General features: G+C 38.3%; 1 long non-coding RNA gene across 3 annotated transcripts; it reads left to right on the top strand.

The window, feature by feature from the left end:
• The first annotated feature begins 1,901 nt into the window (after positions 1–1,901).
• LOC122223027 lies at positions 1,902–16,838 on the top strand. 3 transcript variants are annotated; one of them, XR_006204008.1, is made up of 4 exons: positions 1,902–1,974; positions 4,370–4,705; positions 14,583–14,708; positions 16,520–16,837. It is a non-coding gene; the product is annotated as an uncharacterized LOC122223027 (long non-coding RNA). The 3 variants fall into 3 exon arrangements; XR_006204005.1 differs by having other exon boundaries at positions 1,918–2,246; positions 16,520–16,838; XR_006204007.1 differs by having other exon boundaries at positions 1,918–2,160.
• The last annotated feature ends 7,780 nt before the right edge of the window (positions 16,839–24,618 follow it).

Consider the following 24,618-nt stretch of genomic DNA (forward strand, 5'->3'; position numbering starts at 1 on the left):
GATCCCATTCTTTATTTCCACCAAACACGTTAACAGCAAGTCAATGACACCTCTTTGACATGGAGCGCTGACAAGACTTAATTAACTAGGTGTGAATTTATCTCAACTTGTCATGAGACTACATTTATTTTCAGCCAGTACCAACCAATCCTCTTAGGTATTTCTAAGTTATTTTGTACACAATTTTTACATGTTAAAAGACTAATAAATAACCTACAGTCCTAAATTCTAAAGATTATATGTAACATTTATGTAAAAAACAATGCCTTTTATTTAAAATAAAGTGTTTCTGACCAATGATTTGTATCTGCCTAATTTGTGGTTTTTACACATTTGTACATGAATAAATTTCAATCAAACTCAAAACTAAATATGTCTAATATGTGTTATCTAAGCAGAGGATGGGAGAATGGAGAATCTTTATTTTTTTTTCTTTTGAAAGAGTGTATTAAGCCACTTTTGTTTTGTTGTGTTTTGTTTGGCTTTTTTTTTTTAGGATTCTATCTAAAGAAATAGAATGGTTACATAGACCATATGTAAGTATTATTATCTCTATCTACAAATGGCGAGCCAGGCTCTGAAAAATTTAGAGTATCTCCAAACCAGAAAATAGCAGAACAGAGACTCTTATCTAGATTCTCTATTCAAAATTTTGAATTCTTTTCACCACACATATTATTACCTCTCTTAGTTGGAGTGAGTGGCTTTCAGTATCAGGGGGAAAAAAATACCAAAAAGAGGAGAAATACTCTTCTAGTCTAAAGTTTAGAAAAGATACAGATTATTAAAAATTTTATTTTGGATAACTTCCACCTTTTCAGTAAAAATCTGAGTGTCCACTGTATGCCAGGCACATGGGAGACAAAAATGAATAAAAGTCCTTACTCTAAATAAAGGAGCACGTAGTGTAGCACAGACATATTCAGCGACAATTACAATAAAATATTATGAACACAAGAACACTGACATACAGAGGATGTTGTCACTTATGCAAGCAAGAGCAAGGGTGCCAGCTTTGGGTGGCCAGAGTCAGAAAACATTTCATCTAATCAACAAACATTAGGCACTGTGCCAGAAGCTGGAGCAGATAAATAAAACAGACCGGATCATAGCCCTCCTTGAACTTGCATTATAGAAGACACTATAAACAAGCAAATAAACGAGGTCATCCCATGTGATACTGGAATGAAATAGATCAACATACAGAGAAGACTGGGTCACTATCAATTGACATGTCAAGGAAGAACTCCCGTGAAAAAATGAGGAAGACCTGAGACGTCAGGGATGTATACCATTTTGAATAGTTATCGTTTAGCCTTTGGGGGCAAAATCAGTATGTTTTTAAAAACTAAGTACCTTTATATTCTACATAAAGTTTACTTTACTTTCAGGTAATGGTGTCATTTCGCTAAAGCTCAAAATCTCTTGGTTGAAGTTTCATCATCACCCAGTTGAAAAAATAAAGATGAAAGATCCCTTCTCCTTTCAATAAACAGAGCTGTTCTCAGCAGAAGGTAGCCTGGGGTAGCGGCGACAAGGTGCTGATGGCACTGAGGGCTGTCCTCACCTAGGCCAGCTCTCCTGGAAGTGCGCTGTACGAAGGAGGGTGCGGTGCGCTCCGTGCAGGTGCTGGTGCAGGTGCCAGGTGCAGGCTGCCTTCTTGCCCTCGCAGCTCGAGCTCGGCCACTACTAACGCATCTGTCCCAGGCCCGCCCAGCCCAGAAGGCTGCAGCCTCTGCCCTCCACCAGCAGCCTCCCACTTGGAAATGAAAAACCAATAGCCTAAGGCCCACCTCCTCCCACTTCCAAACACGTGTAACCACGAGCCTCTGGGATAGTCCTTGCAGATCTGGTGGCACGTGCCAAACGTGTGACGTCATACGTCACGCACAGGGCAGAGCCACGCCAGTTGGAGCCTGGGACAGAGACATTGGTCTCCAGGCGCAGGAAGGAGGGTCCTGAATTGCGTGTGTGGTATCGTAACACTCAGGACCTCTCAAGGGCCCCGGGATGTGGCGCAGGCTCCGAGGGGTTTTCTTGCCATCTCCTACAACTCATCCCTCAATTTTGGGAGTGCTTCGGGCCCTAGCAACTGAGATTTAAATGCGGACCCAGAGAACTGCGCTCCTAGCTTAAATTGGAGATCCTCTGGCCCCAGAGGTTTGGAGTTCAGTCTGTGGAGAAGAGTAAATGGGGCAGAATGTGGTTGATTTATTTGTGATGAAAACGAAGGCTCAAGAGACAAGGTCCTGCCATACATCATTTTGAAGAAAAGGAATGATGGATTTAGGAAGCCCAAAAATAGTACCAGGGAGCAGAAATATTTAATCCTAAAAGCTAACACCTTTCAATTCTTGTCAATTCAGTGTCCCTTATTTTTCAGAGGTTTATTCGCCCTCAAACCCTTTCTCCCAAAGTATCAAGTTTTTGTTAAAATTACACCAGCAGTAATTTTGGAAAATATCATCAAAAGTAATGTTGCATAATGTGATGCCAATAAGGGACCCCAGGATTAGAAGTTAAGAGACCTGGGATATTAGTGCCAGGCTTGATGTGGGCACCTGTAGGAACTACATTCCCTTGCCTCAAATTTATTGATCATTAAAGTAAGGGAGCTGAAACAGAGCTCTTAAAATTTTTTTTGACCTTAGCAATTGTGAGACATTATCACAGATAGTCATGCAAATTTTTGTAACTGTAGTTTTTCCAGGATCAAACCAGATATTAGGGACACTTAGTACAGGGAACAAATCAAGGATAGACTTAGAGCATACTGGCAAGAAAAAAAAAATAGAAAAATTCTTAGTCAAAGCAGTATCTCTAAAATTTAGTTTATTAAATTTTTTTTATTAACGTTTTCTATTTATTTTTGAGGGACAGAGAGAGACCAAGCACGAGCAGGGGAGGGGCAGAGAGAGAGGGGAGGGACACAGAGTGGGTTCCAGGCTCTGAGTTGTCAGCACAGAGCCAACACCAGGCTCTAACCCACAAATGGTGAGATAGTGACCTGACCCAAAGTCAGATGTTTAACTGACTGAGCCACCCAGGCAGCCCTAAAATTTAGTTTATCAAACCATTTGGTTTAATGTAATTGAATACAATTCAAAATTGACCCTTATTGGCTTGTATAAAGAGTAAATGCTGTCAGTTCTTTGGTTCTTAAAGAACAGTAGGAAGGTACAAATTTAGGTCTCCTGTTCCTTAGAGCTCGCAACCTTCTTTTGTTACTTTGTTGCTGACCAAAGTTTTCTCTTCCCTTTGTGGTCTCAGCTTTCTTACTTCCTACTTAGATTTGATTCTGGCCCTGTGCGGGGTTTTTTTTTTTTTTTTTTTTTTTTTTTTTTGGATGTGTGTGTGTGTGTGTGTTTGTGTGTGTGTGTGTGTGTGTGTGTGTGTGTGTGTGTGTTAAAGTCCTATCACCAAATCTAAAACTTTTTCAGTCTTCATTCTTTTTGAGTTTTATAAGTATCTGATGCTAGCGATATCCCATACTTCTTAACATAAACTTCTTTTTCTTTCGTAAGATAAGTTTGTGTTTTATTTCTGGCTATTCTCTATGTCTTCTCTTCCTCCTTCCTCTCCTTTCTCCACACCCCAAAGTCTTGCACTTCATTCATTTTATCATTAAATTCTGTTTCATGGAAATCACATCTGAATATTGCCTTAAATTATTTCTTAGAAACTTTATAAATCTCTAACTCTAATACTATTCTTTGTCCAGAGTTTTCCAAATATTTGCTGAACAAAATAATAATAAAATCACCAATTATTGAGTGGTATCAATGTAAGCACTTAGTATATTGAATAAGTATTATGAAAAATTTTTAATGAAGTATTCTCAGATATGTGATAAATATATGGTATATATAGTACTCATAAGTCTTGATACTATACCCACTGTATATGTACTTCTGGCAAACATTACTGTATTTCACTATGTACTTGTGTATCTTATAATGCTATTGTAAATACTATCATTTTGGGGAAAAGAGTTTATAGTTATGAATAATAATAAAAGTAAGACATGAATTGTCAGCTCTTGAAAAAAATGCCCTGCATCTTTACCATGTGGAAAGCCAATGTTTGTATTAATAGAATAGCAATTCTCAACTTTTTGGTCTCAAAAGCTGTTTACACTCTTACAAATTATTGAGAACCCCCCCAAATTTTTGTTTATGTGATTTGTATCTATTGATAATAACTTATTAGAAATTAATGCTGAGAAATTTAGAAAATACTTGTTAATTCATATGGTAGGCAGTCTTTATGAGGGCCCCCAATGATTCTTACCTGGTGGTATTCATGCCCTTGTGTAATCCCCTCCCCTTGAGCATGTGCTGGATTAATTGATTTTTTTTTTTTTTTTAAGGACACGGCCAAAATGATGGGATGCCACTTTCAAGATTTGGTTGCAGAAAGACTGTGGCCCCTGTCTCTGTGTCTCTTTGAGGGAAGCCAGCTGCCATGTTGTGACTTTCCTGTGGAGAGACCGATATAGCAAGGAACTGATGTGTCTGATCGACAGCAGTGTGGAACTGGGTCCTGCTGACAGCCATGTAAGCGTGCTGAGCAGCTGATCCTGCCCCAGGCAGGCCTTAAGATGACTGCAGCTCTGCGGACACCTTGAATGTAGGCAACTTTGGGAGAGACCTTGAGCCAGAGGAACCCAAAGAAGCTGCACCTGGATTCCTGACACACAGAAATGGTGAGATAAGAAATAAATACTGTGAAGCCACTAAATTTTGGCATGACTTGTGACACAGCAGTATACAACTAATACAGTTTCTTTTAAAATAACAATAACAGTCTTTTCATGAAAAATCACTATAGTTTTCAAAATAAAACACGTAGTGAGATGAGTGATATTGTTTATGTTTTTGCAAATCTCTCACATGTCTAATTTTATGGAAAACATCTGGCTTCTCAAATATGCCTCTGAATTTAATCTGTTACAGTACATTATTTTGGTTGAAATACATGAGGAAATTTCAGGCTTAGACAGATATGTAGTTGTATAAGGAAGGAGTGTGTCAATACTCTTTGCTGATAAGTGTGGACAGTCTTCTTTGATCCTGTAACAGCATTCAATAGGTGGTAGTTTCCTAAGGGTTAGTTGCAACATAGAAATCATATACTCTTGTTACATTTAAATTTATTGGTCTGTTGTGTACTTTGACTGGATCTTTTACTAATGCATGATTTCGTGGCATCATGCATCGATCATTTGGATAATCATTTGGTCCTTTGATTTATGTAGACCTTCCATTGGCATGTTTCATCATTCAACAATTTCCCGGTATTCCCCTATTCTCCCCTCCCCCCCCCCCCAAAAAAACCCTCTTTGTTAATATTACCACTGCTCTTATCAGAAAAGTCTTTAAGTTTGGGGAAGCTATAGTATCATCTATTATTGCATAGCAAATTACTCAAACTTAGCAACTTAGAACAATAAATTTTAACTATTTCACAGTTTCTGTGGGTCAGGAATCCAGAGTGGCTTAGCTGAGTGGTTCCAGTTCAGGGTCTTTCAAAAGGTTGCAATCAAGCTGTTGGCTGGGCTGCAGTCATTTCAAGGCTAAACTGAGAGACAGACTACTTCCAAACTGACTCATGTGCCATTTGGCAGGCTTCAGAGGATCCACTTCCAAGTTTACTCACATGGTTGCTTGCAAGCCTCAGTTCCTTGCCAAGTGAACCTTTCCATAGGCTGCTTGAGTGTTTTCAAGGTGTAGCAGTTGGCTTTCTTCTCCCAGGGCTACCTCACAACCTGACAGCTTGTCCTAGATGAGTGATGAGAGACAGAGAGAGAGAGAGAGAATATGAATATAAAAGAGCTCACCTAAGACAGAAGCATAGTCATTTTATAACCTAATCTCAATATGACAGCTCATCACTTCAGCCATATTCTATTTAGTAGAAATGGCTGAGCCCACAATCAATGGTTGGGAAACTAAGCCCTGCCTCTTGAGGAGAACTGGATCAAAGAATATTGGGACATAGCTACATAACCACCACAAGTTGTGAAACTTATGGTGCCAGATGTAAGTTTTCCCAAATTCTAATTTTTGTTCTAAATTTATCATTGGCATTAAACACTGTCACTTGTTTTCCTTGAAATGACAACCTTCTTTCATTTTTTAGAAAATACCCTGGCAAACACTCAATGCTGTATAACCATGGTTTCTGTCAGGTGTTCTTTCAAGTGAAAATTATATTCCATGGAAAAAGTCACTAATTCAAGTCACAGGTCAGGACAAGTATAATATTAGTTTTTCCTTGAGGCAATCATGTATTTCAGTATGCAGCAGAAGGGCTTTATGCATACTTCCTATTAACTCACACATAATATTAAAATGACATATATCCAAGGGTCAATATTTAATAAAATTGATCATTTTTATTGCTTCATCCAAGATATTCTTAGGTAAAATTGCCTTTTTTTTTTTTTTTTTTTGGACAGACTGTAGTGCTCAGGACTTCAAACTGGGAAAACCATTGAAGGAATAGGTAAATCTGGAAAAGCTTCATGGGGAAGGGTGTGTGTTGAGATTAGCTGGAATTACATTTCAATTGACAGAGAGGAAGAAAGGTGGGAAAGGCAAGTAGGCAAAACCAATGGAGCTGGAATGAAATGGGCACGTTCTATTCAAGAGGAAAGAAAGGGAAGGCTATTTGGGAGCAAGCTGTGGATTAGATATGGGCACCTGTGGAGGGACCCAGCCTAACATCTCCACAAAATAGACTCCACCTGAAGGGGCAGTGTGAGGGAGGAAGGCTGCTAGAAGCCCATGGGCTTCTCAGAATGGTAAACCAGATAGAAGTGCAATAGGAGGTTACCAGTAGGGTTCCATATAGCACAGTCACCTTTGACTATTTGTGGTTCCCGAGGGCACCAAAGCTAGTCACAACCACATAGTTAAGTAAGAGCTTTCCGCCCCCACCCTCCAACCCCCAGCAAAACTCAACTAGGAAAGGAAAGTTTTAAATGGAATGAGATTAGTGTTTGGATTATTACCCCAGACTGGACTCTAGGTACTAAAACTTCATTTATTACATGAGAGCCAGCACAGAACTACAAAATCTACCTGGGATTTCAAGATAGTGAAGGTGGAGCACAGAGAGTCAGAACAGTGCAAATTTGAAGGACAGCTGGAGAAAGGAGATTGTTACTTTCAGCTTGCACACCACTGAGTTCTCCTGTAATAAAGTGGTTACAATAACTATTGAGCATTTATTTTTGCCAGGCTGAGGTTCAGCTGGGCACGTTTCCATGAATGGACAGGATGTATATATATTTAGGAGAATGGTGTTTTCAGAGTGATTGGAGCCAGGCTAACCTGTGTTCATGTCTCAGCTCTCCTACTTTAAAAAATGGGACACATTGTTAATCTCCTAGACTCTGGGTTTCCTCATCTATAAAATGGAGATAAATAATGCCTATAGTAAAATTAGGTTTCTAATTTAATAATATCCTAGTTTTAAAAAAAACAACAAAACACAGTGGACTAAAATACCCCATGATGTTACTTTTACTGAACTAAAGTTAATGGAGTATATTTAAAGGATCATTCAGTAGCTTGTTCCATTTACAACTGTACTAATAGTTCCATTTCGTGATACCAAGATTCTCTCAAGGGAGAAATTAAGAACACAAAATACTTGCTTTTAGTCAACAGAGTTGACTCTCTACCAACTCTGCCAACAGAGAGAAAAAAAACAAAACAAAACAAAACAAAACCTTCTCTGCGAGAAGTATTAAACATAACTCAAAAAACCCAGGTATTTAAAAATAATTATGGCAAAAATAAAACAGGATAATATACATATATATATTCTCATGTTACCATCAAATTTATGGCAGAGAAACCGAGCCTGATTTGGGGGTTTAGATATATTGTTTCATATTTAAGAATAAGTATCTATTCTGGAAATAATCTTTAAGGGATGAAATACTACTTAGAGACCATTTGCTTACATATACTTAGAGGCATTAAGTGATTTTTCCCTTATCACCCAGCTGCTGAAGGGCACAAGTGGGATAAGAACCAAGACATTCTGACTCAAAAATGTACTGCTTTTTGGCATATTCTGCACTACTATCTACAAATCACTCCCATATCTTTATTTAAATAGAGCAGAACCTCTAGTGAGGAGCAGTCAGCACTTTGCTCTCATATATTGCATTTGCTTCATTTATTTCTTTAAAAGTTGCAGTGAAGCCCCATTTGATTTAAATCAGGTGACTTTTTTATTCAGTGAGATTAAGCTATATGTTCAAATGTTACTTTCTATTCTTTTGGAAGAGGAAAATTAAAATTAAATGTAAATAGGGGGAAACAGCCTTTGTTATATAAAAAACAAAGGCGTAAAATCCTCACTTCATATGGAATTCATAAATATATAAACATGCCAACGGGAAAAATATTACCAAAGACAACCATAAAGGATTCCTCCATTTATTTAACAGATATTTTCTTAATTTTTTCCATATATCCTGTACTCTGCTATGGTTTAGGAATAGAATTAACAAGTATTTGTTGACTTCATGTCATATTGCTAAGAAAAGGTTTATTGACAGTAATCCCATTTTGCAAAAATATGTATGTATATATACATCAAAATATCTGGAAGGATATAAAGTGGTTATCAATGGGTGGTCAGATGTGTTTATGTGAAACTTATACAACAATGGACATGGATTTCTTTTGTGATAAAGTTTTATTAAAATGTCTAAAACTTACAGACATAAAATTATTCAATTATTTCACCTATTGTCAAGGGTTTTTTGGTAATAAAAATAAATGTATTTTATTCTTTTCTTATCCAATGGAAGATGGGTTCCAACAGAAATGGATTCCTTCCTTTCTTTTATACCACTAAAATCCCACCTTCTCTATCCTGCCCCCAAGATACCACAGATGCATAAACACGCACAGACAGACATGCACACAGAAACACAGACACATGGACACAAGACAGTCTCTCACACAATAGATACACATAAACACACCACACCACAGAAACACACACAGAGATACACAGTCTTACTAAAACTTACTTTTGTAGAAGTGAAAGAGTTAGGCAGAGATCTGAATGTTTTAGTCTTGGAAATAGCATTCATTATTCTCTAAATTGCTCAGTTCTTTTTTTTTTCATTTGCAACCCCTGAATGCAATATTTTTTCATGCTTGCATATTATAAAATGTATAAATTCTTTTAGTGGAAACATAGCCTGTTTAAAGCAGAAATTAATTTTCCTTTGTGAAATTATATTAGAGAAATTTACTTCACAAGCATTATTACCAGCTGATCTTTAAAGGTTTTAAAGAACTTAAAGGACTTACTTTTATTTATTTTTATTATTTTTTTAGTTTTTGAGAGAGTGGGAGCATGTGCAGGTGCATGGGGAGGAGGGGCAGAGGGACAGGGAAAGAGACATATGTAAAGAATAGTCATAGCAGTATTGTTTATGATAGCCCCAAACTGGAAACAATGCATAAATTCATTAACCCTAGAATGGATATATAAATACTGATACATTGACAGTACTGAAAATAAATGGACTGTTGTCATATGTAACAATATGGGTGAAACTTCTGTAAATACCATTGAACAAAGGAAGCATGACACAACAGAATACACACACCATCAAGTTCTAAAGCAGGCAACTCTATTTTCTAGGATTACACACTTGGGTAGTGTATTGATATTCTCAAGCTAGGCAAGTGAAGATTGTTTAATAAGAGGTGTGGGAAGGGTTTGGGAAAAGCTATAAGGAATGGTACAGTGTCCTAGTGCCAATAAGAGCAGGAGGCATAACTATCCTTAGATGGGAAGGGGTAAGCAGATTGAACGCAGAAGGAGAGAGTTGCATGAAGAGTTAAGTCTCATAGGAACAGTGACCTTTGGTTGTTGTGATGTTTAATTTTGTATACCAACTGGACTGGGCCATGGTGTCCAGACATTTGTCAAACTTATTCTAGATTTCTGTGAAGGTGTTTTAAAATATGTAATTAACATTTATTAAACACATTTTTAGTACAGTTGACACACAATGTTACATTAGTTTCAGGTGTACAGCATAGTGATTCATCTTCTCTATGTTATGTTATGTTCACCACAAGTGTAGTTACCATCCGTCACCATACAACATGATTATAATATCATTGACTATATTCCCTATGCTGTGCCTTTTACTCCCGTGACTTATTCATTCTAGATTAACATTTATATAAGTGCATTTTGAGTAAAGCAGATTACCTCCATAATATGGGTAGGCCTCATCCAATCAATTGAAGGCCTTAATAGAACAGACTGACTTCCCTCAAGCAAGAAGGAATTCTGCCAGCAGTCTTTGAGCTTGAACTGCAACTCTTCCCCAGGTCTCCTGCCTGCTGACCTACCACACAGATTTTTGATTCACCAAACCTCCACAATTGTATGAGCCAATTCTTTAAAATAAATCTCTCTCTCTCTCTCCTTCTCCTTCATATATATGTATGCCATATATACATACATATATATGACATATATATATATGACTTTTATGTCAGTTCAGGATGTATAACAGTATTATATATATAAACACACACACACACACACACCCCATGTTGATTCTGTTTCTCTGCCTAACCCTGGTGAACACAGTTAGTAATAAAACCAACCCAGCTAGCCCTTGGGGAGACTCTCCAGGAGAGGAGGCAGGGGAGGAAAATATCCTATTTCATTCCACTCCATCTGATCTCCCTGTTGATAAATGCAAGTGGAAGCCAGAGGCCAATGGCGCTTGTTGATACAGTTTGTACAAGCTAGCTTCCCCGTATATAGAGCAGGGTGGAGAAGTGAGAAGAGTGGGCCTGAGCAGGCAAAGAAAGAGTTAAACTTTATAAGGAAAAGCTGGGAAACTGTTACCATAAAATTCAGATTGGTGGTCACCTGTAGAAGTGTGAGAAAGTATCTAGAAGGGATGCATAGGTTGGGGTATTTCCTCACCTGAATGATGGTTAAATGGGTATTTGTTTTATAATTATTCATTAAAACATGCACTGTTGTATATTTCATAATTTACAATAATAAAAACTTGTATAATACTTGAGTTTTAAGTCCTAACCATTTTCCAGGTAAGCAAGTTTGCAGCATTTAAAATGGTCTGTTAAAAAAAAAAAAAAAAAAAAAGAGGTTAGAATGGGAAAGAGCCAAAGCATAAGAGACTGTTAAAAACTGAGAACAAACTGAGGGTTGATGGGGGGTGGGAGGGAGGGCAGGGTGGGTGATGGGTATTGAGGAGGGCACCTTTTGGGATGAGCACTGGGTGTTGTATGGAAACCAATTTGACAGTAAATTTCATATATTAAAAAATAAAAAAAAAAATCTAAAATGGTCTGTTGAAAACACTAGAAATTTGCTACAGATAAGCATACAAGTCCTGACAAGTGAAGTAATTAAATAACTCAGGACTAAAAGATATTTTCTTTAAAAAAAAAAAAAAAAGTTGCTTTGAGCCAAATGGGGAAGAAAAAATAGTAACTAGAGACTCAGACATGTTTAAATACTGACAGTATTGAATAGCAGAGAGGTAAATGTCGAAGACACCAGAGAAGAAAGGGGAAACAGATGGAGTGCAGTTCCTCCAGTGTCAAAAGGGGAAGCACACACAGCACTACCAGAGGCTGGTGTACCAGCCTTAAATAAGATGAGGGAATCTATTGCACGGTAACTGAAGGGCAAAGAAAAGGATGTACGTGGTGACATGTAAATTTGTTGGCTTAGTAGTGGGAAGCTGAGGGTAGTTCCCCATCTGATGCTTCCTTTGTCTTGTCTTGTCTTGTCTTGTCTTTTCTTTTCTTTTCTTTCCTTTCCTTTCCTTTCCTTTCCTCTCCTCTCCTTTCCTTTCCTCTCCTTTCCTTCCTTTTCTTCTCTTTTCTTTTTTCTTTTCTTTTCTCTTTCTTTTGAGAGAGAAAGAGCACAAGCAGGGGAGAGGAAGAGGGAGAGGGAGAGAGAGAATCTTAAGCAGGCTCCATGCCCAGTGTGGAGCCCAATTCAAGGCTCAATTTCATGACTGTGAGATCATGACCTGAGCCAAAATCAAGAGTTCAACAGTTAACCGACTGAGCCACCCAGGCACCCCATGATGCTTCCTTTTTCTCTGGGACAGAAAACATTAGGGAAGATAAGGAGGGAGGAGATGTCAAAGTCTGAGACAGAAGACAATGAGAAGGCTTGAACCACTCTGGAGAATAAGAGCAATAACCACATTTGGCAAGAAATACCCAGTGTTCAATTGAAGTTGGAGACTGTGAATTTGTAGCACCACCAATCTGCATGATGACTTTCTATAGTAAGATTTAGCCATTAAAATATGGGTATAGAAAAAATCAGACAGCTGGATTGATCCAGGGTTGGAGTTTTGGACTGAAGGACTACAGAACAAGGGATGTGAGGCTAAACACAAAGAGATGCACCATGGGATTTCAAATGGATAGGGTGGGAAATAAAGACAGAAGAGGGCTATCAGAGAAGGAGAACATGGAAGGGTCAAGGGTTTGGATATTGTATGAGAGCATGAGCAGGGAGCAACTGAATGATGGAAATGGAAGGATGAAGGTTGTGTGTCCAGGTTGTGGAATATCTGAATGTGTTGTTGTAGGTGTGGAACAGTTGTGGGTAATGATAATGCCTAGGGACAGGACATTGAAAAGGAGGGATAAAGTGGAGTGGAGGTGAAGGTCACCAAAGAAGAGAGGCTAAGAAGTTGAAAGAATAATTCATGTGGACATCGACATCATGGAGGATCATGAACATATTTGGAGCAGAGAGAAAAATAGTGAACAATGTATGAAGTGGAGGTTGGTGGTTGAGTGGGAGGTTGCTAAATGACAGCAAGAGGAAAGATAGAAGGAAGTATAGCAAATGGCTCTTTGGATCAGAAGAACAGTTCTTCAGGAGGATAAAGGAATAATGGTCTGGTTCTCCCCTCTACCCCAGTTGGAATTACAGAAGGTAAACTAGAAAAGTTTTGCAGGAAAAATGCATGGGCAAATCTAGGTGACCAGGATACATTATAGCTGGGCCTGTAGCAAGGAGGATATCAGGTTAAAGTGGCTGTAAAATTCAGGAAGAATTCACTCTAGAAATGCCCTAATATTGATTAGCAGGTGGTATTGATAGTCCCGATTGCCCAGGTTGGCTCTGGAAGATTCTAAGTTTTAGAAGTTTAGAAGATACCAAGTTTTCCCTGATATGAGAATCTAGAAGTAAAGAACACAAGTGCATTTAGTACAGTTGTTTGCATACTTGTTCCGTGGGCTATTAGATTCCTTTGAAGCTCTAGGTAAGAACCATATTTAGAAGATGGCTTTGTAAATGTGGCTGTTGGATGATCTTTGTGGCTAATCCCATCATGTAGATAGACCTTAGTCTCTCCTAAGCCTGAATCTGCCAATCAGAAGACAGAACTGTAGAAGGTTGAGCAAGTTTTAAATTGGCACAAATTTCCACTTGCTGGCTTAATTCCAATTAAACCATTTATTCATATATGCAAAACATCCTTGGGATCAAAATGACCTATACCTTAGATGCCTAATAAATGCTTGTTGAGAGGCACCTGGGTAGTTCAGTTGGTTGGGTGTCTTACTCTTGATTTTGGATCAGTCTTGATCCGAGGGTCCTGAGATCGAGCCCAGTGTCAGGCTCTGCGCTGGGCATGGAGCTAGCTTAAGATTCTCTCTTTCTTTCTCTCTCTTTCTCTCTCTCCCCTCTGCCCCTCTCCCCTGCTCTCTCTCTCTCTCTCTCTCTCTCTCAAAAAACAAAACGTTTGTTGAACGGAAAGGATAATAGTGGGCTTCCCATGTAGACTTCCCTACAGGGAAAAGAAGGTGTTGGCCACATATCATAAGTTTCTAGGCCCTTTAATAGTTACCCTTCTCATTATAAATGAGCAAATCTAGGTTATACACTGGCTTCTTGTGCTTTGAGTTAGCACAAACTCATCCATTGAGTAGGATCAGCTCTGGGCACCCTGACAAAATTAAGTTTCTGGACTTGCAAAACTGAGGAATGAGCCCTGGAAAATGTGACTTGACTGAGGCAATGTCATCCTGAAGCCAGCCTGAGCAGCCCAGCTGGCCTCTCCCTGTGACACTTCTAACTCAGTTGTTTAGAACAGCAACTGTATTTACATCATTTTTAGCTCCTGCAATAAAAAGCTTTGAGACCATGACTGAGTTGTAAGCAAAACATCCTTGTAATCACAGTTAATGCAACAGGACTAAGTCATGTATTAGAAATCATAGTGAGTTAATAAAACCCAGTGGCTGAAGGTGTCTCCTAATTCTAGAGTCTAGTGTGGGGAGTTATTAACAGTGTATATAATTTGTGAATGTTCATGGGTAGTGACCTAGTAACAGACTGTTCCATTTAAGGCTACAGCTAGTGAGTACTAAAATGCTTGTAACAAAACAAAACAAAACAAAGCAAACTGCTTTTTGTGTGTGTGTCTGTTTTGTTTGTATTCTCTACTTCATTGCTTCTTGTGTTATGGCAGAGTTGCACATTTCTGAGTGTCTCATTCTTCTTGTTCACAGAATCATAAACTTTTCCCACTACTCTGAAGAGTTGGACATAATGACCAGTAAAAACAGGATTTTTGTCTGACATGGCAACCATTCCAATAACTGATGATCCTTTCGTTTCTGTTCACCTATAAAAAGGTAGTTGCTAACTAACCAGTTCAGTAAAATGTCATGTCTTGCTAGATTTCACTAGAAAGAAAAGAGTTTTCTTGCCTTTCAGAATTTCATGAGTTCTTATGATTTGCCAATTTGGTAGTAAAGCAAAATATGTGGTGGTGGGGGGGAACATCACAGTATAAATATGCATACCCTTTAGTTTTACCTGCTGGTAAGTAATTTAATCTTTATTTTTATATTAAATCAGCAAGAATATACTATGACTGAAAAGACAAAACTTGAGAACTTAAAGCCCTGGGCTTGCAGTGGGGAACTTATGCTGCAGCCTGGATGGGGATTTAGGTTTGAGCGTGGTAAGGGGTATTGCTCAAGTTCCTCTCTTTAGGGGAATATTTCAGTGGAAACTTTGAGAAGCTCTAATTGACACTGGGATGAGTCCAGAAGCATCTTTGCTTCGTTTCTGCTACTTACCACTTCACTGAGAAAAGTCTAGACACTTTTGAATGAAGATGCTGAATCTTTTAATGTAGATTGAATTGCTCTTGTCCCACCCTGGTCCTAAAACTGGAAGGAGCTTGTTACACCGAACATCTTGAGAAAGAACACTGGACAAGCCCCTTCATTAGCAGGAATAGTATCGGCCCTGTAGGAGTAGGGGAAAGTTACCAGTTGGGAATGGAGTTTGGATCTGGCTATAGCAGGGAAAGAAACTGGTAGTATAACTGGAAAGATAATAATAACTATGCAAGTCCAGATATTTTAATTTGAAGATGAGTAGTGGGAATAGCAATAAAAAATAATAATACTGAAGTCTCAGGTTAAGATTTAAAACATTGAATGGGCTCTAAAGAGGACCATGGAGATCACTGTCAGTAAGAATATGCCCAGGGGATCTCGGGATAAGGTGAAAAACAAAAGGAAGAGAAAAAAAAAAATGTCCTTAAGATAAACTGAAAGTTTTAAATGCCTGAGTTAGGTGATGTTTGAATGCCAAAGGACTATTCCCCAAGGATACAAGCTGTTAACCAGCTGGGCATTTCTTAGAAAAAAAAAAAAAAGCTTCTAAGAAAATTTCAATTGTTCACTGTAAAATAGTTTTTCATTGCAGACAAGATTATAGAGTTGGGTGTGAAAAGTAAAAAGCAAGGTGAGAAAAATAAGGATCAGAAGTATTGTATGAGGGCAGAAGTGGGGTGAATTGGTTTGTTCTTGCCATTAAATGAAAAAGGAGGGGGCACCTGGGTGGCTCAGTCAGTTAAGCCTCCAACTCTTGATTTTGGTTCAGGTCATGAGCTTGGGGTTCCTGGGAACGAGCCCCTCATCAGGCTCTGCACCACGGAGCCTGCTTGGGGTTCTCTCTCTCCCTTTATCTCTGCCCCTCCCCCACCAACACTGTGCAGGCTCTCCCTGGGTCTCAAAGTAAACATAAAAGAGAAAACAAAAAAGAAAACATTTCAAAGCAGCCTTGTAAAATGCCCAGTTGGGATAATGCCCAATGGATGGTCATAGCACAGATGCATAGCAGAGATGGCAAGTAGAAGGAATATAAGAGATGGGGAAGACTTACGAGGAATCTACCATTGTAAATGGCACGACTTTTAGTCCAGTTAACAGTAGAGCCAGATTATAGTAATATTGAAAAAATCTATCTTTTCATGTATTTAAGATTTTCACAAAGGTCTATCAGCAGAGTATTACACCATTTAAATCTAATATTTATATTAGATATATTTCTGTATAGCTACAAATGGAAATATTCACAAATATTATGCATAAGTAAATGATACAATCAATAATGTTTGATAAAGATACTTGTATATATATTTTTCAAGGACTAAATAACAGAGCAGGCATATTGAAGGCTGAACAACCTGATTTCTTTGAAGTTCAATCCTTTGAAAAATGCTGGTAGCAACAAGCAGTCCTGGTTCAAAGGAACATATGTTCTGGTATTTTTAAGTAACATTTTAACTGGAAAGCAGAACGATTGTTTGAAAAACACAATTGCACACAATGATAGAGGTGGGTGGCTACTATAAATTCAGACAAACAAATGCACATTTTACACCTTTTCTGAAAGAGTTTACGGTAGTTAGATTCTGGATTTTCACCTTGGCTTCTCCAAACAGAACTGACAGCATTGCAGCCTTGCAGTTTAGAAGAAATCCACTAGAAGAAATCCACTAAAAGAAAGAAGTAATAAACTGTCAGCTACTTCTCTGGGAAGAATTACCCAAGTAATAAAATGAATAAAGTCAACTTTTCTCATGACTGACTGTATGGTTACTGACCTTGGCATGTGACTCTGCTTAGGTTATTCCATGTGAAGTACATGCATGCTCTTGTTGTAAAAACAAAAAGATGCTAATCTTGAATTTTATGATTTTTGTGTGAATTTGCAAGCTTTATCTCTCATTAGATAAGTTAATACAATATAAATACATTTTTTACCAGGCAGGTTTCTAGGCACATAGGTCGGCAGTTTATCTGTGTTGCCTCCTCCTATCTCCTCTTTCTTTCCTCTCTCCCTGCCTCTCTCACCCCAGCAGTCAGCCCTGATGCCCTATTCAACAGCACAGGACTCCACTATGGTGTTTTCCTAAGCTTGCTCTCTAGAGCACAGCCCTAGCTACCAGATCTGTAGTCTCCAAACTTTTTTTGACTGAGTACCCGAATAAGAAAGAATTTTGAACACACTCTCAATATCTTTATAAATTACATGCATATATTCCTGTTAATATATAATGAATACAATAAAACATACAGAAATAAAGATATCAATAGATGAAATAAAGATGAAGCAAATTATATTTTAAATAATTTTAAACTGTATTAACAATAACACAAAATACATTTTCTTTAAAATGTTACTGTTAGAGCTTTTTAGAGAGAACAGTAATTCAGTATTTTTCTTAACTCTTAGTTTAACTCTTTGTGATACAGCAATGTAGATGTCTGCTTTTACGTTTTGTTTACTTCAAGTTTCTCTGAAAAGATCTCATGAAGATAAATGAATTTGAATGGAAGAACTGCTTCCTTAGCTGAGTTACTAAATCATAAGACTTATTTTTCAGCCCCACTTTTTATGTAAAGATTTTTGTTAATATCTAATGATATTAGATACATACATTTTCAACTTGCCTAATGTTACTCATTTGTTTCTACACTCTAATCAGAAGATGTTGTAAATGTTTATATTTTTAACAAATGGCTTCAAAACCCATGGAAATTTTATTTGGAAAATGTTTAGCTAGGTTAAAAAAAGCCTATAGTATATGCATTTTTATAGGTTACATGCAATGTTTTCCTTCACAAAAATTACATAATGAAGGAAGTATTTTCATATATCAACACAGTGTAGTGGGTAAGGGCATAGACTCTGGAGCCAGTCTACTAAGTTGGAATCCCAACTCATTGTTTGTATAACTGTGGGCAAGTTACTTAGCCTCTTTCTGTGCCTCAATTTTCTCTCCTGTAAATTAGGATAGTAAGACATGTACTCAACAGGGTGAATATTAAATATTAATAAGTAGTAAATAAGTCAATAATAGTAAAACACTTACTATCATATCTAACATTTAGTAAGTATACTCAAGTATATAAAGGATTAAGGGGAGAATTCTCATGCCCTGAAGCTAAGAGTGTGATAATTAAAATGATTTTTGAAATCAGTTGGGTATCATCTATTAAAGTTGGACATACACATAACCCTGTGACGTAGCATACCCACTATATTTAATAAGAGTGGTCCTTGAGGCTTTGTTTGTAATAGACAAAAACTACAAATAACCCACATATGCATCTACAATGGGATGGAATAGTAAATGGTTGTATATATATCCATTGGATGTTATTCAGCAATAAAAATGAATGAAAGGAACAAACCACAGCTACATTCACATGAATGAATCTGACAGATGATGATGATCATAAGAATCAAGACACAAAAGAGTATATACAGTGTGATGCCACTTATAAAAAGTTCAAAAAGAAGCAAAATTAAAATGTTTGCTTAGGGATGCACATGTAGTAAAGCTATATAGAAAAATAAATAATCATCACAAAAGTCAGGTGATGATTATCTCTAACGAAGAAAAGATAACTGTAACTGGGGCAGGGGAAGGGGGCGGGCACCAGGTGTGTGTGTGTGTGTGTGTGTGTGTGTGTGTGTGTGTGTGTGTCTGCACATGTCCGTACCCTTGCATGAATGCTGATAATACCCTATTTTATGACTTGGGAGATGTTTAGGAAAGTTTATTTTATAATTATTGTGATGATTTTTATGCAATTTTCTGTGTACAGGTGTTATACTTCACAATGAAGAAAAAATTTTAAAAACTCTCTAGAAGTCTCATTTGCACAAAATTAACTGCATTGTTAACATCTTATAGTGCTGTGTATTCTGGCCCCAACTTCTTTGCTGGAATAACTTCCTATAAAATGTACCATGAATGAATTTCACATGAATGCTCTCATATAACCTTAGCTTGGAATCCTCCCCTTCATTTTTTAAAAAGTTTTAGTCAAAACAATGAATCCATCGATGATTACACTTACACAAGTTTTGTATAAAACAGTTCTTATTTTTACAAATTCAATTATTATTTAAAACATCATTTCAAGATGTAGTTAAGAAAGAATATCTTCTCTACTATAGTTTTTCTTTAGTGGCTCACACACAAAAAATGTCATTTTAAAATGTATTTCATCATCAAAACATAGTGTAGTAAATACCACACTGAAACAGAATCTATCATAACAGAATCTATCCACCATAACGTGACACATATTAAAAACATCTGTGCTTTCAGTTTAACTTTATGGTAAACTTCCCACATTGTATAACTTGTTCCAATACTTGTGTCTTTGGGTCTTTAGCAGTGTTTCATATGCATATTCTCAAGGTATTCACTGTCAAAGAAATGAAGTTGTTTTTTTCCATTTGTGTTCCATGTATAATTTCAGGGATTTTCATCTTGGCAAGAAAAAAAACTATTTTCCCTATCGTGTGTTGCTTTTTGACTTTCATTGTTATGAAAGCTCAGACAAAGCTTTTTAGCATTTGTAATATATGAATTTTCTTTAAAGTATTGGCTTGAATAGTACATTACTCAATATGCTGGAGATGCCGAGTTTTGCCTTCATGTTTGAATGCGTAGTTTTTAAATGGCCAGCTAATTGTAATCAGTTCAGAATATCATTATCTATTAACTATGATACACACCGGGTGAAGTCAGTTAGCAAAAATATATGTAAATTCATACTTAAAACAAATGTTCTTTATTATTTCAATGATTATGGCCAACTTGTCAGATCCGATTAATTCATTCATTTTTTACTTTGCAATGTGGCTTCCAAAGGACATCAGAAATGTCAACGCAGCCAACTGTGTTTGCTTATTCTTGCATTATTAACACTATCTCCATTGGTCCATGCTGTAACAGTTAGCTCACTTAAATATCCTACATAAATCCACTTAGACAGAAACTGCAACATGTGGCAATATGTTGAAAGCGAACAATGGAGAGAGCCCTCCCTTCTGTTCTGTGTGCTGCTGTGCTCCCACCCTCTCCCCAGAGCACCCCAGGTGCCTGTCCACCTATGGACCATGTGGGGGTGCTGCTGCCAGTCCTCACATTCAATATTAGTAAAGCTTGACTTCTTTCCCTTTATTTTGATAAAAGTATATGTGTTTGTACATAGAAGTCCAAATACTTTATTCTCAAATTTCAGGTTCAGGTTCATCCTCTGTACCCCACTTTAGAGACCCTTGCTCTAGACAGTCTTAAAATTTTGTTCCTCTTAATGTTAGAAATACCCTCTTTTTACTGAAAATAAACTTGAAACTCTAATATATTCTTTCAGGGGCTCCTGGGTGGCTCAGTCAGTTGAGCGTCCAACCCTTGGTTTTGGCTCAAGTCATGATCTGTTCTCTCTCTCTCTCTCTCTCTCAAAATAAATAAACTGAAAAAAAAAAAAATAAAACATAACATTAGATGACAATAACACTGCTCTGATTGACTCTGAGATGGGAGAAGGTGGTGCTCAGACCTCTCTAGGTATCTTTCTCCCCCACCTCCTCAGATGGAAAACTAGTTCCTTTGAAACACAGTTGGAAAAATCTTAATGCCAAGCCTAATTCTTCAGACCTACCCGTAGTAACACTTGCTTCCTCTCTAGTCATTAAGGAATCAGCATATTTCTCAAAGACTGGTATATTAATATTCATGATCTGGGAACCAGTAATAACTCTCTGAGTTACCTCACACATACTTTAACGCTTTTATGTGGCTACATTATATCTGGAGATAAGAGCATCTATTAGAATGAATAGAAAATGGTGGCATTTCCACTGCAAAAATAGGGAAGCATGTTGTTTGGGGGGGAGGTGCTTGCTTGTGTGTTCCCCATGACCTTGAGACTGGAGGACTAATGATAATCCAATTTGTTATACCCCAGTAAAAGTAAATTTTTAATTAAATGCTACTGAGGGAAACTACAAATATATAAACCAAATAAAAATTGTAAATAAGAGGAAAATAATTATTAAAAAAAGTAGCCTTAAGATAATTATAAAAAGAATCTTTACGATATCAAGAAATAGACCATCTGTGATCTTGTATTAGCCAAGATAAGTAACACTAGCTGCTATAATAATTGACCCTAAAATGTTTGGCTTAACTCAATAAAGATCTATTTTCTCACTCATGTCTCAGTACAATGCATGCTGTGAAGCAGCTCTGCTCTAACCATTCATTCAGGAACCCAATCTTCCTCCATGCAGCAGACCAACAGATTCAAACAATGGCTTCAACATTGACCTGGCTTCACCCAGTTAGTAGAGAGAGGGATAAAAGAGAATAGAGAAGGCACACTTTTCTTAACAGCTCAGTAGGGATTATATTCTGCTACCCAGAATTAATGATATGGCCTTATCTACATGTAAAAGCTTTGGAAAATGTAGTTCAGCTATGGGTCCTGGAAAAGAAGATGGGTTTGGTAAGCATCTAGCTGAGCTCTCTGGTATATACAGAGGGACCCCTAATCTATAATTAGTATTCCCAGGTCTGACTTTTGAAATCTCTTGGAAAGCCTCTACCACTCTCTTTTTTGTCTGCTGTAATAAAGGAATCTGCACACCAGTGTTAATTTCAGCTGTTTCCTGAACAAACCATGATCTTCCATGTCTCTACACCTTTGCATGTGATTTTCATATGATGTCTGTCTATTCCTTCTAAAACTTTCTCCCTTCCCACCTCCCTCCTCTTCATATTAGCAATTCCTTCTCATCTGTTAGGACTCAAGACACTGTTTACTTCCTCTGTGAACTTTTCTCTGGTGACACACAGGCACAGTCTCTTCTTAATGTTCACTGAATTTTAACCTTGTACTTTGTACCTACCTCTGCTGCTGAATGCATAAGCTTGTATTATGATTATTTAAGCAACCAGTATGTTTTCAAAGGATTGGGTGCATTAATATTCACAATGTAGTGACCATTAGTTATAGACTTGGTTTCTCAAGGGTAACACCTGAGTCTTATGTATCTTTGTATCTCCCATGCTACCTACCATAGGCCTGGCTCCCATACTCAATAATGGAGGAGAAAATGCATGCTTCTTCCTGCCATTTCCCAATCCCCACCCCCCTTTTTTGTATTGTGACAAAACATAAAAATATAACATGAAATTTACCATCTTCACCATTTTAAAGTATACATTACAGTAGTGTTAACTATATGCACCTTGTTTGCATTAGATCTCTAGAGTTTTTTTCATCTTGCAAAACTGAAACCCTCCTTGTTGAACAACTCTATTTCCTCCTACCCTCAGCCCCTGGTAACCACCATTCTACTTTCTGTTTCTAAGAGTCTGACTACCTTAGATACCGGACATAAACGGAATAATGCAGTAGTTGTCTTTCTATGACTGGCTTATTTCATTTAGCATAACACCCTCAAGATTCATTCATATTGTAACAGATGACAGGATTTCCTTCTTTTTTAATCCCAAATAATATTTCATTGCAGGTACATACCACAATTTCTTTCTGCATTCATCCATTCTAATGTCTTTGTTTTTGACCTGTGGTTACCAGAAGGGATTGACAAAATATATTTTCTATTGACCCAAGAGAAAAGGTGATCCTATACTCTTAGGTATTTCAGGATGGTTTAGGTTCTAAAGACTAAGGGAAATTATACTTAGTGCAAGGGAAACTAGATTTAAAAAAAAAAAAATCAGTGATAGGGCGCTTGGGTGGCTCAGTTGGCTAAACGTTTTGACTTCGGCTCAGGTCATGATCTTATGGTTCATGGGTTTGGCCCCTCATTAGGCTCTGTGCTGACAGCTCAGAGCCCGAGCCTGCTTCATATTCTGTCTTCCTCTCTCTGCCCCTCCCCTGCTCACACTCTGCTTCCCTCTTTCTCTCTCTCTCTCAAAAATGAATAAACATTAAAAAAAATTGTAAAAATAAAAATCAGTGACTACATGAATAATGCCTCTTGCTATACCCTATGAGCATGAGAAACTATATTATACTGCTTCCAACTGAGCAACAAGGGCCCATAATCAAAAGCTGTTCACATTCCAAAGGCCTCTTATCCTAGTCTTTTCACTCCCCTGCTCAGTACCTCAGTCCCTCCTCAGTACCTCATACCCTCAAAATAGCTCTCTTGAGAAAAGATATTTTAAAGTAGGGCAAAATGAATAAATAAGGAAAGGGAGAAATAACTCTTTCAACACAGAGCACTTGTGAGAATTTTCATGTTTATGGAGAAGCTGAGTCCCACAGTAACCTCTGGCCCTTCTTGGTATTAGTGGACTCGGGTGTTCATTTGCATTGGGATAGTTCGAGGCCTTTCAGAGGCAGTCATAACCTTTACTTCAGTGAGTTATCATGAAGGAATCTGAAGTATCCTTGCATTATTAGCATGATCGTTATTTTTTCAGTAGGTCTAAGGAGTTATTAAATAGGTAGCCTTAATGTGTACTGGAAAATCTCCAAGTAAACTAGCATTTAGCTTATCCGTATGTTAAACACCTCACACGTAACTTCTTAACATTATCACAATAAGAACCCCAGCACTCAAAAAAAAGAAAAGCTGCAGTTTTTGGTAAACTATGCCAAATATAGCTTGAAATAGTAAATAATCCCTCAAAAGCGATATTAGCAAATTAATTGCTGTGTGAACAAAGAACTCTTTCTGCCCCAGCATGAATGTTGCCTTTATTTTTTTCTCCCAAGTATGATTTTTGAAAACAGCTGTAGTGCATGTTGACAAATGACAAAGCGGGAGACGTGGTAAAACACTTTCGGTCAAGGCCAAAAGGGGAAAAAAATTGGGCTGCTGGAGCGGCCAGCAGGCTTGAATGCCTAGCTTCCCCAGCCTCCCTTTTCCCCAGCCTTTAGGGAGCGGGGGCCTCACCGCCCCACCCCCCTTTCCCTGGCTCTGGTTACAGCCTTTCGAGTTGAACAAACTTGCTGCAGGCGGATTGGCGATCAGGAGCTCTCCGGCTTGGGCGTTGTATTTATTAATTTATATTCCGCGGGGCCCTTGCGCGGGCCGCTCCTTTGTATCCGGCAGCCGCTGACTGGGCCCGGGGCCCCGGCGGGGAGCGCGCCCCCCGCGTCCGCTCGACCCCCAAGGCCAGCACGTGCTGCACCCGCCCGCCCGGCCCGCCGAGGGGGCGGAGGCCCCGGCTTTTCTCCTAACTCACTCTCGGCCAGAAGGAGGAGCCGCGGCAGCAGAAGGCGACAGCTGCCCGGCCCGGGGAGCGCGGCAGAGAGGGGGCTGCAGCTCCCGGGCGCCGGGCCACTCTTGGCGGCGGCGGCCGCGGCGGCCGGGGAGGCGGGGAGCGGCGGGCCGCTCGGGATGTTCCCGGGCACTTCCTGACTGGCTGGCAGCGCGCACACGGCCCGACTCGCACGT

The sequence above is a fragment of the Panthera leo genome, chromosome A1 (genome assembly GCF_018350215.1).
Source record: "Panthera leo isolate Ple1 chromosome A1, P.leo_Ple1_pat1.1, whole genome shotgun sequence".
NCBI classification, from domain to species: domain Eukaryota; kingdom Metazoa; phylum Chordata; class Mammalia; order Carnivora; family Felidae; genus Panthera; species Panthera leo.